Source organism: Chaetodon trifascialis, chromosome 21, assembly GCF_039877785.1.
Source record: "Chaetodon trifascialis isolate fChaTrf1 chromosome 21, fChaTrf1.hap1, whole genome shotgun sequence".
NCBI classification, from domain to species: domain Eukaryota; kingdom Metazoa; phylum Chordata; class Actinopteri; order Chaetodontiformes; family Chaetodontidae; genus Chaetodon; species Chaetodon trifascialis.
The window spans coordinates 13042793-13060464 of NC_092076.1; the positions used below are offsets into that span (position 1 = coordinate 13042793).

General features: G+C 47.1%; 1 protein-coding gene across 2 annotated transcripts in view; it reads left to right on the top strand.

Moving 5' to 3' along the window:
- raraa (retinoic acid receptor, alpha a) overlaps positions 1–17672 on the top strand; it is a 74267-nt gene that overhangs the window by 38197 nt on the left and 18398 nt on the right. The window lies entirely within an intron of this gene.

Sequence of the window (17672 nt, forward strand, 5' to 3'; positions counted from 1 at the left end):
AGGCCTTTATAGCAGAGATAGCTCTGTTGTCTTTCACAGCTGAAGGAGTGTAAAAGGCAGGAATCTCCACAGGCCCTTAAGGGCCAATTTCCTCCTCGTCTCAAGACTATAGAAACACACGACAAAGGGGAATTTAAACAGGAATTTCGCATGTTTGGCAGCAACAACAAAAGCGCTCAAAACGGTTTTGTTTGTACAGTAGGTTTTCTCTGCTTGTTTTTCCAAGTCAGATGAGATTAGAAATTCCTCTTGACTAAAATGAGAGCTCTCATCCATTTTTCAAAGCATATATCCAGCAAGCTTGATAGCATTTATTGAACTGGCCCACTAAACGGCTCTAGTGGCAGCATTGATTCAAACCATGTGAGCTCGTCTGATGGAGGCTGTGGGGGTTTGTCCCAGGAAAAGACCTCTGATCCCTTACTCTACTCCACATTGTGTTGCTCAACGGAGGAGTTGCAGGGGGAGTGTGTGTGTGTGTCATGTGTGTGTGTGTCATGTGGGGGGTTAGCATAGCTGCTCTTTGCTTTACTGCTTGAATGTAATAAAAAATTTAGTGCACAACCAGGGAGCGGTGGCAGTGGGTGGGGGGTGGGGGGGTGGAGGGGGCGTTAGAGTAGCAAGGCACAACGTCCGTTAGTGTCATCACGTGGCTCAGAGGCTTATTGGATCGTAGTGGTAGAAAACAAAACAGAGCAAGGTTTCTTTTTTTTCACCTCCCGTTCTTGAGCGGGGATCCAAGCCAGTCAGGCTCAAATGCACGAGACAATCCCAAAAACATCTGCTGGCTTCATCTTTTTCTGGACTCGTTTTAAATACAAACTTCACAGACTGTAGTTTCATGGTATGTTATCCTCTGCACGTGGCTTAAGAAACAGATTGCTGGTGGAGCTAAACATTTTTTTTTTTCACCCCCTCAATGCTTTTCCTTTTTGGTCCTCTGTTTTTTCAAGCTCTCCACATTGGATCTAACTATTCATTATAGGCTTTACAGGCGAGCTCTCTAGCTCTAAGAGTGCACTCAATGACATGTCCGCTGAAGTAAATGACCTCCTGGACCTATTAAGTGGCTCGGCGCAAATCCAGATCGTAAGGACGCTTCATCCCTGATGTTGTTGTTCTTTAAAGATTACTGCCACTTCAGTTGTTTGACTGTTTCCATCCAGCTGCTGTCAGCGCAGGTTTGCCCCATCACCGGCAGTGTCAGCGAGCCGCTTATAATCTGGTTACATTCAGAGCAGCGACGCTGAATCTTTATTGTGAAAAGGCTCTGGTCTTACAGATTAAATGCACTTGATTTTTCACAGTGCCTGTCAGGATCTCACAATAATTACGGGCTCATGCATGAAAGAATGTGCACGGTCTCGTTCACATGACTGTCACACACTTAAAAAACGGGGATATGAGGGAACGAGGGATTGCATGGCGTAGGCTCCAATGCTCGCTAGCCCATAGGCTCTTTGTTTTTTTTCTCAGGCTGTCCACAGGACGAAAGAAAGCAGTCACCAGGGATTTCCATAGAGAGTAGACAAGGCAGAGAGAAGGGTGAGCTTTAGCTAGTTTGTCTTCTGAAGTCAGGGCCTGCCAAGTGGGCTATTGGACACGAATTCTGTGTCTGAGGGGCAAGTGACTGGCAGCTTAATCTGACTCATGTGGTATTTAAGTGCGGAAGTCCTTTTTGCCTAGCAGGAGAGGAGGCCCAAGAAAAAACAGATGGTATTTTATTGTTTTTCAGTGCAACGGACTGTAAGAGCAGGAGCAATTTCAGGCAATGATGAAGGGGGAGGTTAGTCGGAGCAGATTTTTTTTTGAAGAGGAAAAAAGCGAGAAAAGTTTGAGCTGTGCTGGTGAAGCTCAAACTCATGTGGTTTCTCTTTCTTTTTTCTCTTTTTTGAGAGGTTGCAGCAGTCCCAAAAGTCCGTATTCTGCCATTCAGTTTGTTACACATTAGATTTCACATTTTCATCGGCAAAAGTTGTGGATGGTACCAACAGAACCGCTCCACATCCAGTTTTTTCATCACCTCTCTGTTGAGGTACCCAGCACACTGATTGAGATGGGTCAGAGAGAAACAGAGCAACCAGTCATACCTCATAATGTGCATAATGTGTGTGTGTGTGTAGCGAGTGTGTGATGAACAGAGAAAGAGCGAGCGGCAGAGAGGTGGCAGTGAATGTGAGCGGAGCAGAGGACAATGCCAGCAGTAAGATGACAGTCTGGCAGTAAATGTACACTGCGGGTAACAGTGTGTCAGATAATATCGCGGCAGCTTCTCAAGACCACAAAAAGTCTCGTCTGTTGTTTCCCAACTGCTGGAAAAGTAAACGGGTCAGCCCTGCCGACATTTAGGACCACTGTCTGTAAGGGAAACGCACAGCAGATCTAGAGTTTAGGTACATGTTTCAACGGCACTTTACCGAAAGTGTTTGGTGGAAATGCAGCTTAATTGTTTGTGCTGTTAGGCAGCAGCATGGAAAACTGTGGGTGATGTGTTTGGACTTCGTGCAGGCCAGCAGATTGGTGTTGGCCTTGCGAAAGAACTGCGAATTTCACTTCCTCCCCCTTTATTTATATATGCTGATTTTATTTGGCAAGTGTGTGCGGAGAATTGGGAAAAACATGAACAACAGAGCATAAACAGAGGGAAGCTCGTCCTGTCCCCAAACAGAGTTGGCCAGAGTACTGTCAGTTTCTGACATTGAAGGGAGCTTGCTGTCGTATACAACTGGAGAAAAGGTCATCTATGAAGGCAGAACATGAAGTACCAAATTTAATTTCATGATCAGTCCAATCAGGATTTCTTGGCAAAGCTGATTATAACTTTAGTAGAATTACAGCTTATGATTTTGTTGACACAACACAGTCACGCAAATCCAGTGTTTGCCCTTAATGTTAATGCTAAATCTGTGAGCCTTATATTTCCTGCGTGCTCTTTTATGTCTACGCACATCAGTGCTTTCATGGTAAGGCTGATGAGAGACTGGGCCTTTCCTCCTGGAGCTTTGTTGATCCCAACTTGATGGAACTGGCAGGATGGATGGACACCATTGAGGCAAGGTCCCCTGTTCTTCCAGGGAAGGCAAGCGTCAGGCAGGCTCCTTATTGCACCACGTCTGCCTAACCCTTTTCAGCCAGTGGCGACAGTGATTTAGTGGCCTGAATGCCACAGAGACTGAGTGTGTGTGAGTGAGAGATCAGTGTGTCCACAGAAACACGCCTGCTTTCACCTTCAGGTGAACATCAATAACACGTTTTGTCATCAAGGTATGTTTGTAATGGCGAAGGGGTGAAGAGAGTTCAGCGGTGCTGCCGTCGCTCTCTCGGGAAAGGCCGCAGGGCAGCATTTCACAACCTGCCATCACTCACTCCCAAAACGCCACCTTGCCACCAACCTTCAGAGCTGTTGCCGCCCTTTTTAATGCGATTCATCGTTTACTTAATAGAGATGCCCTCAGAACGGGATGTTCACCATGCCACAAGGTTAGCAGGAGCACCAGTGAGACATTTTGTTTGATAGTGCGTGTTGTTTCAGTCATTTGGTTAAGGTGTAATGAGTGGGTGTGGCCCGTCATCTTGAACATTGGCTGAGCAACTGGATTTTGGATGCACACAAACAATGCTATGTCTAACTGCCTACTTTTATTTTCTCCTGGAGTGGCATATTGCAGTGTTAGTCCTTATTGAGTATGTCAGAAATTCAGCATATTCTTGTTGGGCAGTGTTTTTGTGAACGCACAAACACACGCTCAGACCCACCGATGGGCCCCAGCTTGTTTGTAGAGAGAATTAGCCGGAGGCATCAGTCAGAGTGTACTGTACACCAGTTTGGTTTGACGCTAAATCCCCAAACAAGGGTTGGTGTACTCTGCAAAGCCCCCTTTGATGAGCAAAGCAGGGCACACAAAAGATCCAGGCAGCGTCATTGATTCATCAGGGCTTAAAGAAGGCAGCTGATGGCCGACATTGTGACATGGGGCCATAATCTCGCTATCATTAATTACAGTCTCCCTCGTGTCTGTCTTCTTATACATGCGCACACTCACACACGTGCACAGAGGTGGGAGGGAGATCGAAACAGTTCAGGTTAAAGGGGGGGTTCTACCCTCTAAAATATTCATAGCTTCTTCATTTAAATCAATTCAGCTCTACGGGGGCATTCAAGCGTCAACTGTCAGAAATTGAGCTGGGCCTGTTGTAATCACTTCTTTACTTATCTCTACAGATGGCTTGTTCGCAATGGGCTCTGCATGGCTAGCTCACCAGCACATTGAGAGAGGGCTCTCGCTCTCTCTCTCCCCTTCCCATCTCTCCATCCTATCTCCATGTTTCATCCCCACCCTCTCATAATGGAACACACATAAATTCATCTGGGTATTGAACCAGGGACATTCATCACCCCAGAATTCATCTGCGAGGCATTTTCATTCCCAAAGTGTCTCCTTTCTCTCTTCCACTTTATCTCTCTCTCCCTCTCTGTTTCCCATCTCCATGGTTGCATTCTCCGCATGGCAAGCCTGAGCCGGGCAGTCAGTGTCACGATTAATCTTTAATGCTCGCCTGCCCTAATTTTTCCTCATATTTTACAAGATTTCCTGCCCTCCAACCCCCCTTTTGCCAGCATCCGCTATATATAGAGTGATTACATGGAATGTTGCCTTGTTTCATCAGTTGCGGAGGGCCACTGCCTGCCTCTGCCTCCCCTGTGCAGCCTGCCACACACTCTCTAAGGCCACTAGCTCTAGGCCAAAGCACAGGGCTGCTGCTCCCACCAGCACACTCATCCCCAGTTTCCCTTTGGGGATCTGTGTTAACATCACATGGATGGCAACTCTGTACACCTTTAAGTAGTTCTCAAACACACACCGTAATGGAATGCCCTCCTGTTTAGAGAGTGGGACAGCCGAGAAAATAGGGTAGAGGTTAGTATGCTAAAAATACAAGAGCCTGGCAGTTCTCCTGCTGTCTGGGCAAAAAATAGCACTGTGTTGCTGCCGCCTCAGTCAGCGTTGTTAACTAAGGAGCGAGAGAGAGAGAGCGCTCTGCCCCAGCTCATGTTTGTGTTTCACGCAAGAAAGAAGAGGGAGTTCTGAATCACTCAAACTTACCCGTATTTATTTGTGCCCACAAAAACAAAGTTCCCTCAGCTATAGCTGCGCCTGTAATGAGTTAGCATGCCAGCCACTGAGATAGAAGAGAGGTCTCAGTGTTTCAGATGATCTCATTGGCAATAACTGGAGTCCTTATTTGCCCCGCTTTCATAATACCTGGTGTTGGTGTCTGTAACATGGCCTGAGAGGACACAAGTTGAGTTTGGAGGAAGACAAGCTCTTTCTGTATGTCTTGATTTATAGACGCCCCTTTCTAAAGTTACTTTAGTTATCAGTATCGTCTGTCTTCTCCTCTTTGCTTCCCTCTCATGTCGTCCTGGCTCAGCCCAGCCCAGCCCAGCTCAGCTCAGCCTTGCTCAATATGGTCCCACTTAGTGACAGAGGAGCTAGGTCTGTTTGGCGGCCTTTCTTTTCTCTTTCCCACAACCCTTCTGTATCATTTCATATTCATTACGTGTCTGGCTGGAGCCCGGCCTCTGACATTTGACTCTTAAAGGCCCACCTGGGACCGGGATGAAATAGACTGCCAACGGTGCGGTGGAGGTGGGAAGAAAGAGTGCAGTGCTGGATAGTGATGGATAGGACAGCATGTTCGACTGAAGGAGGCAGACAGGCTTGGGTTACAGGCCACTTGTTCCCTGTTAACCTGTTTGTGATATTAGCATTGTGTGACCTGAGAGATGCCCCGTAGATGAGCGGCTCCAAACCTGGAGGTTAAGAGAGGTGAATGAGAAGAGACTGAATCAACTGCATCCTGTTTGTTGTGAATAGAGCCACAGTGTGTTGCTCAGATATCAAGCAGCCCCTTCATTTCAGAGAGACGTGTTGCCTAACCTTTGCTGCAACCTGTAGTGTCTGATCTGGGCCATTGTTAGTGAGGGAAAGATGGTTGCTTGGTAGATATGGCAAAAAGCAAGTGGTCATGTCAGATGCAGAGGGGCGCTCATTGTTCTCTGAAAAACAAATACGCCTTTAGTTCATTTGCAGAGAGCCTGGTAGGGTTAAGTGAGTGGCCTACTGCTGTCTGTTTCTGTGTTTCATACCCAGAGACAATGCACTGGGAAAGAAACTGAGATAAAGCCCTCAGGATGACATGTCCCCTCCTTTCTGGATGAAACTAAAGACATGAATGTCTATCTGTTCCTCATTCCTGGTCATCTCTTGCAAAGGCGCCTCCAGCCTGGATGTTCCCCTCTGATCAGGCAAGGGGGTGGGCACTTAGAGTGGAGAGTGCACATTCTGTTATTCCACGGGATTTTTAACAGTAACCTGAGGAAAGCTGTTTATAGTAGGCTAAAAAGACAGAGGGAGGGGAGGAAAGTGTGAAAGAAGAGGGGCATTGGTTCATCATCAATGATGTTCTCAAGTAACAGCCTGAATGTTTTACCATTTGCAAACAAACACCTTTGTTTGGTGCTCCAAATGATAGCGTGTGATCAAAGAGGAAGCCTCCTCTGTGCCTTGTAGAGATAAAATCACAAGTATAAGAGCCCTTTGACAGCGAGGGCTTCCCCTCCTCTCCATTTCTGCTCCAACTGGGGAGCTGACTAATGGAAAAGGTGACAATAGTTTGAACCAGAGTTGTCAAGTCGTGCGGTGTGGCGCCCTGTATTAGCTGGTGACCAGTCCCTTTGCTTGTAGCGGTGTTGTTCAGTGCCACTTCCACGATCTGACACCCGGCTTTGCCCTCGCGCCATACGTGGGAAACCTTTGCACAGCACGGCTGCCACTGTGGCGATTCCACAATGGAGCTGGATTATTGTGTCTGGGCTGTCAGCACCTCTCAGCTGAAAGAAAAGAGAGGGAGGGAAGAGGAGAGAGGGAGGGAGAGAGTGAGAGAGAAAGAGAGAGAGATCTCAGGCACCGGCAGAGGAGGGGGGCACCGGGAGGGCTGGCATTTTCCAACAATAATCTCTGTGGAGCCTTTCAGGGGGTTTAATGTCATTTTTGGCCTCTGGATTTTTGCCCTTTTCTCCTTTGAACAAAAAGCAGTGGAGAGCGAATGGGAAGGAAAAGAACGAGGAAATAAGTGAAGGGAGACAACAGACAGACAGACCGAGAGAGAGAGGGAGAGGCCTGGCTGGGTGACTGATATTATTAGTGTTCTAGTGCGACTGATGGAGCCTTGGCCTGCATCCAGTGGCTGCCAACAGGCCAGCGTTGGCAAATTGAGTCTGGTACAGAATGACCTATATCCCCGTCCTATTTAGTACATTGCAACGTTTGTCTTTATCTTGCCCATCTCTTTATCCATTCCTCACTCCTTTCATTCCTTTATTTTGTATCAAGTGTCATGATGGGACAAAAGCCCCATCTGTAATCCCAGTTTTTCAGCACTGTTTTAATAAGCTTAATGTGTGCTGCCCAGTCGCCTTGAAAACAAACCCGTTTCCACTGCCTCATCGTGTTTTTTAACTTGCTCAAAATTGAGCCTCTTCAGTTACACACATGTCAGACAGTGAGGGCAGATAGGTGGAGGCTTCAGCAGACCATTGCTTTTTACTTTGCACCTTGCGTGCAATCTGCATGGCTGCCCAAATTTGCTCCTTCTGGCTACAGGCGAGAGTGGCAACACTAATCTTCCCGCCCGTTGTGAATTATGGATGGGATGTAATGCAGCGATTAGACACACGCACCTACACACATGTCCCTCCTGCTGCACTGGTGACCAGCGAGGTTCCCCTCTGCACGGAGTGAGGCTCTCCTTGGCTGCACATGAAAGTCTAGCCTACAGTGCTGCTCCCTAACCCAGCCTCATCTTCCCCACACTGCTCACCTTTAATCAACCTCCACAGCTACATACGACCTGGAGCTAGCACGAGAAGAAATCCGCTCCTGTGCATATGCTCGCTAAAGCCTTTCATGGCTGTAATCCCCAACACCAGGAAGAGATGCATGGGAATCTCGGTCAGCTGACTCTAAAGAGGGGGGAAGAGCAGGAGGAAGCAGGGGCAAGGTTGAAGCCCCCCCCCACCCTTTTGTAAAGCCTGCTGGGATGCTCCTTGGGCTTGACATACCCAACCCCACCTGCCCTCAATGCTCAGCGGGAAGCTCCACCACTGGCTTTCCTTGAGCTGGCCTACTTGGGACTGTTTGATCTCATTGTGGAAGCAAGCGAGCCTGCCCGCTGCCTGGCAGGCAGAGAGCTCCTTGATGCTGAGGGTTGTGGAGGTGGAGCAGGCTTCAGTGGAGAGGCTTAATAACTGTATTAACATCGGTAGCTCCCCCAGGACCCACGCCTACACAGCAGAGGGAGGAGGGGGGGTGTGTGTGTGAGGGGGGTAGCACGGTAAAGCTGTCTTTTCACACTTTTAATGCTCTGCCCTAATTTTCTGTCTTCTCCTGGTCTATTTTCAGCTCCGTTTTTCAATTGAGTGTGATTTTATAAATCAAGTTATATTAGAGCAGCAAGCTAAATGCAGCATTTTCTCTCTTCATTACTTTTTTTATACATGTTTCTTATTTTCTCTGAATTCACCTCCTCATTTTTATCTATTTGTCTCTCCTGTAGTTGTTGGTCCATTTTCTTACACCTGGCTGTTGATTTATTTAGACTGACATAGGTATTGTTGTTCCATCCCAAATTGAATCTCATCAAATGTTACTCATCGGCTCACAGATGTGTAATAGTGTGATCAATTTTAAATTGAAAGTACAGTACTGTTTCCTTACCTGTGTATGTTGCCATTCATGACAGTTTCTCTTATCCTTTGAATTATACATGGGAAACTGTTGCATAATTGATAGGCCCCACTTAGCTTAATGGACAGAGTTAACTGGGAGAGGTGTGCGTTCCTACTTGTGGTGGAACTGGGTCGCAATAAACAGCACCCAGGCACCCCCAGGGTCATGACGAGGCTGGGGTCACAAAGCAGAAAGACGTAGCAGTCGGCAGAGGCCAGCCGGGGTTAACAGGACCCCAGAGGGAAACAGGACAGGAGGGAGAAGTGGGAGCATTAACACCAGGCTCACCTGAGGGCTCGGCTCACATTACTTCCACTGAAGGTTTTTGGCAAGCCTGCTTACATGCATAGGCAGCAAGCATGGCGTTGTATGTGCATGAAGCCTTACATAATGTGTTTTTACGCTGGCATTTTTCACACACACGTACTTATAGATGGAGGTGGCATGGACAGCTCTGCACATGGACACAGTGTTTTGATGAAAGCGGTCAATTGTAGACTTTTACATTTGCCAACAAGATCTTTACATTAAACCTTTATATGAAGGATATATTTAAAGCTTTTTATTGCTTCTTTGCACATACAAGAAGATGGAGACTGTAGTAATTGAAAGCAAAATTTTAGAGTAAAAAATGTAGATAGTTGCAACCATGACAAAATCAAAAAGCAAGCCATGTTTTGAAGCTCTGCCAGCATTTCTGTACAGGTTGACCAACTAAAAATGGACCCTTAATACAAAGGATGTGTTTATTCTTTTTGAAAACCTTGTTTTTGGGGGCTCACACTGTAGGGAGAGATCAACATTGTCTCACTAAAACCAGTCCGCTGACTGGTGGGCAGCCATATCACAGGAAATGATGTGGGTGTGCGTGCGTGTGTATGTGTGTGTGTCATGATCAAATAGCTCCCCCCAGGCTACATTGAAAGGTCAGGGATCCATGCAGGAAATTAGTGTCTGTGGAGCCACAGACAACACACACATTCACACACGGAGACATAGAGAGAAGACGAAAAGCACAAACCAAACTCGAGGAAGCCAAACATGTCCTTCATTAAATTCTAGTAACATCCCGCTGTGCTCCCTTGATGACTCTGCCTGCTCTCATCAGCCATTTTTCTGAAGCTCTGCTCTAACTTAGCTTCCCGGTGCTATCGACAAGCGCCTCACTTTTTATTTTTTTTTACATTAGCGCTGACACTAAAGACAAATGAGTCTGCCTCTCCCCGCCCACCCGTTCTCCTCTCGCTCTGCCCAAATCTTCTACTAAGCAGCCCCCTGACACTACACATCAGACAGCTGAATCAAATGTGTGTCATCAGTCATCATTAGAGGGAATGAGCAGGAGAGCAGTAGCTGGCCGTGGAGTGTTGAGGCTGAGGTGAAGCTATCACTGTTGTCTTTGGTGTATTTGGTGAAATACGTTATGCAGAGGCCTTTGGTCAGGTTTGATGCTGAGTTTTGCCAGTTCAGCCTATGTATCCATGGAATAATATCTATAGATTAGTGAGCGATGGCCTGGCAGAGTGGTTGTTTGTTTCTGTCTCATCAATGTGCAGCTAGCTTGTTTTCCTCTGCGTCTGGCTATTCTAAACATGCCAGCTGTCTCCTAGGGGTCTTAAGGTCATTTTAACCCCTTTGCTGACCTACTAACCCCCATGGGTCCCAGCACCGTTGAGCTCTTTAACAGACTCGTGACAGGATAATGACATGCTTGCTGGATCTTCTTGTCCACACCCTCACAAATACCTCCACTTACAGTACATCCACAATAATATGCTTTCAACTCAAAAGCTGACATGGGTGCATTGAGCTAATTTATGAAGGGAACTGTCATCATGATGGGTTCCCTTTACAGTAGAGGAATGCGTGTTAGCCTGCTGAGGCTTGAAGGCGGAGGTAAATTACAAGTGAGCTTAACTATTAACTCTAACTCACGTTGACGAGCACAAGAAGTGACAAACCTAAATGGCTGTCTGGATCTTAAGAGGCACGGCCTGGTGAGAAGGCACATTATTTGGCATGGTTTAACATATGCTCACGTCCACCGGAGTCACGCACACGCTGCATTCACGACTCCTCCGCCACTTCCACAGTCGTGCTCCTGCTCTGACGCTGAGAAGATCAAACCCTCGTAATCTATTCCCCTGTGATTGACTATTGTGCCATCCACAGAGAGGGAGAGAGCGGGGAGAAGAGGGGAAAAGGAGAACATGAGTCGAGAGAGGCAGTTTAACATGACAAAGCCTGTCCCTGGTGATCCTCTCGTCTCCTCCCCAGATCCTCATGAGCCTCTTCTCATTCTCCCTTCTTTCTTGATCCCTTGTTCTCCCTTTTACTTTCCACCTCCTCCTGGCCCCTCCAAGTCCACTTCAGCCCTCTAATGCAAATAGCCCTTTGCTCCCTCCATATTTATGACCTGCTTCCTCCTCTGTTAAATATGCGCTTAAGAACGGAGGGCCTTGAATGCTGCCAGTCACATTGGATTAGTGAGTATCAATGGTCAGATAACCTCTCTGTTAGAGTGAGTGAAGAGCAAACACTCAAGCATAAGCATTCATGAAGGGCTTTTTGGCCCTCAAACACTCTGTGTGGCACTCAGCTCAGTAAAGATGAATAGGGTCTGGTTAATGTGTATGGATGTAATTTTAGCCCAGGCAGACAGAATCAAGGGTGTATGAAATGCATTTTCTACTATTTCTTCACCTGCGATTGTTTTTAAATGCTGAGGGCAGAAATGTGTTCATAATCTTTCCACTAATTCAAATCATCTGTCCCAAATCCTTCCACTGCAGTGGTCATAAAAGGCACGCCTTGCTCTCACAACTTCTCTTCTTCCACCACTTTTGTGTCTTTTCCAGCACTTTTCTTTTCATGATCACTTTATGGTCACAGGAATATTTTCAGGCCTCTGACCCTTAGACTTCTTATTACTGGTTGCTTGTAATGTCGCTGACCTTGGATTTTACGGGAATAGAGGGGAATTGAAGCTTATTTGACTGTTGCACTCATTCTAAGTGGCTGTGAAAAAAAGCATCAGCCCAGCGACTAAATTGTAAACCTTAAAGGCTTTTGTTGGACCACACAGTGAGATTCGGGACTGGGTAGGCACTGGGGTTAGCATGGCTTTGGCACCCTCTTGGCTCCTAGTATGCATGAGCGCAGTTTGTTATCACAGAAGGCAAAAGCACGCACACTGTCATCCACTCACGCAAAATGCTATAATTAACCAGTGCAGGCACTCTATAAAAGAGAGGCTTAATGTTTCATGAAGCTGTTTTCACAGTAAGAGCGGGAACATTAAAGGCCAGTTTGTAGAAGGCTGTGGTTTCACTTGTGCGTGCTCCTGTTATGATCCAGTGACGACCTTGACTTTGAATCATGTGTCATGAGGTATCGCAGCTGTAAGTCACATGAAGGAGAGTGTATCAACTCACTTTAAGAGAGTTGACAAAGGGAGGCTACACCTTCTCCTGTTCTCACTGCGATGTGTGTGTCTAGAGGCAAACATGCCAGCGTGCACAGCTTTTATTTGGGGCCTGCTTTTGAAATGTTTGTCTTGAGTGTCACACTCCTCCCCCAGTCCTGTCGCTCAGCTCAGCTCCTCTTTCTCCTCAGATGCTCTCTCCTCCTCTCTGTCTTTATCAGGCCCTGCTCCTCTTGCAGCCCGTCTCTGCCTGCTCCCCGCTCTCTTGCCCTCCCTCTGTCTGTTAATGTGGGTCAGTGATGTCACTCAGCTGATAGTATACAGCTGCTGTATGCATGTGATCAGCTCGTAAAACATTTATTCATGTTCAAATGCAGATGCACTGTGGGCCAGCACTGCCTGTATTTGTCATGTGGATTAGCCATGGAAAAAGCTTGCTAATCATTAAGTGCTCTTCTCCAGTTGAGTTAAACTCCCTGTCATTAGTTCATTGCAGTGATGAAGCTTTGGGGCTGCCCCTAATGCAAGCACAGAGGAGGCCATTTGAAACAATTATCTCTGCACAAAAAAGCACATATTCATTGATGCCTGTCTCGCCCACTTAATAGACCTGCCTGCCATGGACTCACTGTATGTTCAGAATCCACGCTTACACTGGGTATCATCTTTTGAAGTGCTCATGCCCACACCCTAGAGTGACATGTGTTACAGGCTTCTGAAACATACCGCACTGCCTGTCCACATCCTGGCATCCTCTGGCCGACATGGCGTGCCTTTTGCCCCCTTGTGCCCACCACCATGTCCCACACCATCAGCTCATGCCAAATATCTCCAGTCTCCCTGGGGCAAGTGCCAACTTGCATAGTCCCACTGTCAGTCAGCACGCACAGACAGCTGCTGGGTAGAGTTACACCGTGCTACTCAGGGTTGCAAGGGAGCATTGTTGCCAGGGAACTTGTGGTTCTCTCTGGCAGAATGGCTTCCTTTGGCTCCTTTTTCTGTTTTTATTTTTTGCACAATTAGATCCATACGCATTGGAGTGCTCATAGGCTTTATGATACTTATTTGTGGTTTACATGTCCTGTGGATTTCTTAGAAGGCTCAAAATTAACTGCACAGAGCAGCAAGGTTACTATAGTTAGACTAACGTGAAGTTGCTGCTCCAAGCCGAGTCCCTGTAGACCTCACCTTTGCCATCTGTTCGCTCCCTCGCAGCCCCTCCCCCTCCCCCATGCTCTAGTTTGTCCACACATGTTCTCAGTTCCGTCTCCATTTGCCGGGGCAGTAGTGATAGGAAAACCTGGTGTGTTGTTATTTCAGAGGCCTGGCAGCATGGAGAGGGAAGTTATCTTGGGCCCCTGGAGAAGGGCTTGGGAACATGGTGGGGGCCGCTGGGCTGATAAAAACCAGACGTGGCCTAGACAAGAACATGCTGAGGTTCACACGCACAGGCGCTTGTGCACATACACAAAGTAAATATCAAACATGCGCTCAAATATGCTAACAGGCAGATGCACTCACTTGCACTAGCTTGCACATTTTCATTTGTTGTGTTCCCAGATGCGATCAAATGGAAGAATGCATACATTTCCAACTCGCCGAGAGGTAAAGTTGCCATAAATTAGTCCTGCTAAACTCAGCCTGGTGTTTTCCCTGTTCCTGGCCCACCATTTCCTGGTGTTGAGGAGAGATCGTCATAACAGGCAAGAAAGACTCCTTAGTCTGCACCGCCTTGCCCTTCGGCCTCTGCTCGGACCCTCATCTATCACTCACATACGAGTGTGTTTTTCTTTCTGCAACACTCTAGATGGGGGGAGTTATTTGGCCCCGGTTTTGAGCTCGACCCATCAAATTTGGTCTTGCAGTCAGTGTTGCCTTCAAACAAACTGCACAGTCCTTCAGACCTCAGACTGCCATCCCAATTCCTGCTCTCTTTGCAAAATTTAAATATCTGCAACGATTGCAAAACAGCAGGCTGCCATTTCTCTGAAATGTCAACCACAACACACTCTCCTTAGTGGAAGTGATGTGTCATGTCCTACAGAAAATTGTATTAGAATCAGATTAAGCTCAGTTTGATCTGTGGCCTTCTTTCCTGTACACTGAGAGTGTACATTCTGTACATTCAGGAGGTAGACTGCAAGCTAGACACACTGCAGCTTAGGTGGAGCACATCCAGGCAGGGGATCCTCAGTAATCCTACTAACTTGCTTTACAGAAACACACACACATATCTGTGTGGTTGGTATGAAAAGTGACAGATGTCCTACAAGCCTAACAAACTCCAAAATCAAGAACAATCTGTCAGGCAACAAAATATCATGTTTGATTCACTGTGATTTGTTTGCATCTTCAGGTGGAAGATAACCAGATATTGACATTCCTGTGTTGGATATTAAATACGTTCAAGGCCTTTTGCTGGCTGCAGGAGTGTCGCAGTGCTTTCAAAGTGTATATCAGCCCCTTTCCAAAACATCTTCAGATGCTAAACAAATCCAAATTGGGTTTGTAGTGATCACTGAAAAGCTACTGTTCTTCAGTTCAGCTAGCAGCTCATTTTCTGACACCTATGTATGCAGAAAAGTGAACTGAGGACATGAGCCAAAAGTCAGTGCTTTGGTCTAAAACCCACTGCCCCATAAAAGTTATAGGAATGACTTTGCCAAGGATGGGCGGAAAGACGAGAACTTCTTGTGACTTGCTGCCTTGCATTCGATGAAAGTTAAAGAGAACAGTGGGAAGAGGAGAATGTCAGACTCTGTGAGTGGGACAGGTGGGAATAAGGGGGAGACGAGGGTGGAAAGTGGCAGGAGACCTGGGTGGAAAGGCTGGATTCAGTTACAGTGAATATGGCAGGCGTGAGGCTCAGTGTCTGCTCTCTCGCCCCACGTTAACCTCCACTGACTCTCCTTCATGTGTGTGTTTGTGTGTGCGTGTGTGTGTTTTCACTTATGCCTGTCTGCCCTGCCGCCAGATTCCTCCCCCTCTCCCATCCAATAACTGTTCACACTGTGTTTAAACACAAACACACACCCCACTGTCACTCTCCTTACAGCTGTCAGTCTGTGTGTGCCTGCTAGCATGTGATCGCGCGCACACGCCCTCACCCCGGCTCATATTCAGATGGCGTGCGTGGTTTTGCTGTCAGTAATCAGTGCGAAGGCAGCGACCAGAGCCCCATCCATTTTAAGCGGAAAGCTGTTATGACGCTTTGTTAGAGAATGGCAGGATTTCCCTGTAAGCAAGGAAATAGTCCCATTTCCCCCTTCAGTAATTGAAGAGCGCTGACAAAGCATTCCCGCGTGTGTGTTTATCGTTTTCCCTGCTGCTTACCCACATTCCTGACATGGAAACCAGAAATAACATCTGAATATTGAGCAAAAGTCAAGCACCATGCATGAGTGATTGTTGGTCTGTTTCGCTGCACTTAAAAGCTCTTAAGTTGCTGCCAGTCGTTTTTATGGACACGCATGATACATTGACCTACAACTCCCAGGGTTTTGCAAGGCGGTCTCTATCCCAAGGGCTGTTCCATTGGCCATCCCACTTCATTATTTTCAGCCGACTTCAAAGCAGGCCTTAACGCAGCAGCCTGTGGCATGGTGGTCTGTCTGGTGTCTCCTCTCCTGCACACTCACTGCATGGAAAGACAAATGGACCTCTATATGTTCTTCCATGTATCTTACACATGGAGAGCATGTGTGTGTGTGTGTGTGTGTGTGTGTGTGTGTGTGTGTGTGTGTGTGTGTGTGTGTGTGTGTGTGTGTGTGTGTGTGTGTGTGTGTGTGTGTGTGTGTGTGTGTGTGTGTGTGTGTGTGTGTGTGTGTGTGTGTGTGTGTGTGTGTGTGTGTGTGTGCATTTGTGTGTGTCCAAATAACCTAATAGAAGGCAGGGGAACACAATGGTCCATGATGGAGTAGGATTCAACAAAGTGGAAGACCCTGTCAAAACCCTCCCTGTCCTCCTCCACCCCCTCTGCCTTAATTTTCTGCAGTTCTCTCCACCACAATCCAGCCAGCCAGCCAAGCAGCCAGCCTGCTAATGTAGTTAGCTTCTCCCTAATGATGGTGAAATCTCATTAATATGCTTCACAGCTGGGCCCAGTAACCAGTGGGGATGAAGGTAATCAAATCTCACAGGACTAACCTAGAGCTGAACCTCAAGAACTGCTCAGCAGCACTGGGCCGAGACAGCCCAGAGTCTGGAGGCTCGGTAATAGCCGGTGGGCTTGAGCGCGCGCGTGTGTGTGTGTGTGTCCGCCTCTGTGTGTTCGTCTCTTGGTCTGTGGTCTCGATGCCTTTGAAGTGCTGATGTTAGCCAGGCTATCTTATGTCAGTATTACAGCTCAGGCCAGTTCATCATCAGGATAGATTTCATTTCAGTCTTGTGCATATTTGTCCATTTAAGTCAAGGCATGCAGTAATTGCTTATGGAGGATGTGGCTGCAAGGGCGCGGCTTCTCTCTAAGTGCACTTGTGGCTCATGATGTATGCAAAGTGAATCTGAAGAGTGGCATTACAGACCACTCACACTTGAACTTAATTAAATCACCGGTGCTTTGGCTCTGAGTTCGAGAACACCGTGCTACATTAAACTATTAAGATATCTGGGCGCTGCACACGCGCAGTACATGCAGACACGAGGGGTGTTTATAATACTCGTCTGTGAATGTGAATATCAAAAGTAAATTAAATCTAAGGCCTTTGAGATATTGGTAATTCAGAATTGGACAATAGGACAGATCATTTTTAATCCATACATTACTTTAAATGTGCCAGAATTCGCAGAAAGGCTACCTTTCAGCCCAAGCCAGTGGTCAGATGTCTGACTGACACCACCTTCTGTAAATGGGCTTCTGCTGTTTCAACACCTGGCGGCCTTTGCTGTTTATTCCCGCTTATGGGACTGGCCTGACAACATGCCAGGCTGTAGTCTTGAATCCAGCCTTGTGTCTGGTTCACAACAATTGCGGTGACCATACGGTTCATATGGTTTGTGTTTCACCTCCTCACCGAAGTACAATAGATTCCTTATCAGTAACTCCTGACTGTTTTTCATTTAAACATTATTTTCAGGTTTGCGGGTTCCTTCGCCTGTATCCCTAAGCAAAGCAGGGCGTTATTGTCTATTCATTCTCGCCCTCTCTTGGCTAAAGGAATGATATTCTAGCTGTAGCTCAAGTATTAGTTACCGTGGTGACTTTGCAGGCTCTGGAGGGGCTCCGGCCTGGAAACCTTGCCAGACACACAAATTTCCAGCGTTAACATGTTGCAAGGATATCGAGAGAGCAGCTCTCCAGGCGAGTGTGAGTCAGTTCTTCCAGTGTTTGTGCGTATGATTTCGTGGAGCACACAATAGGCAGGCTTGTACTGCATGATAGTTGGTGTTGATCAGAGCTTGGATGCAGACTGGTGTTGAATAATGCCTGGGTGAGGGCTGCTGAAGGGCTAAGTAGC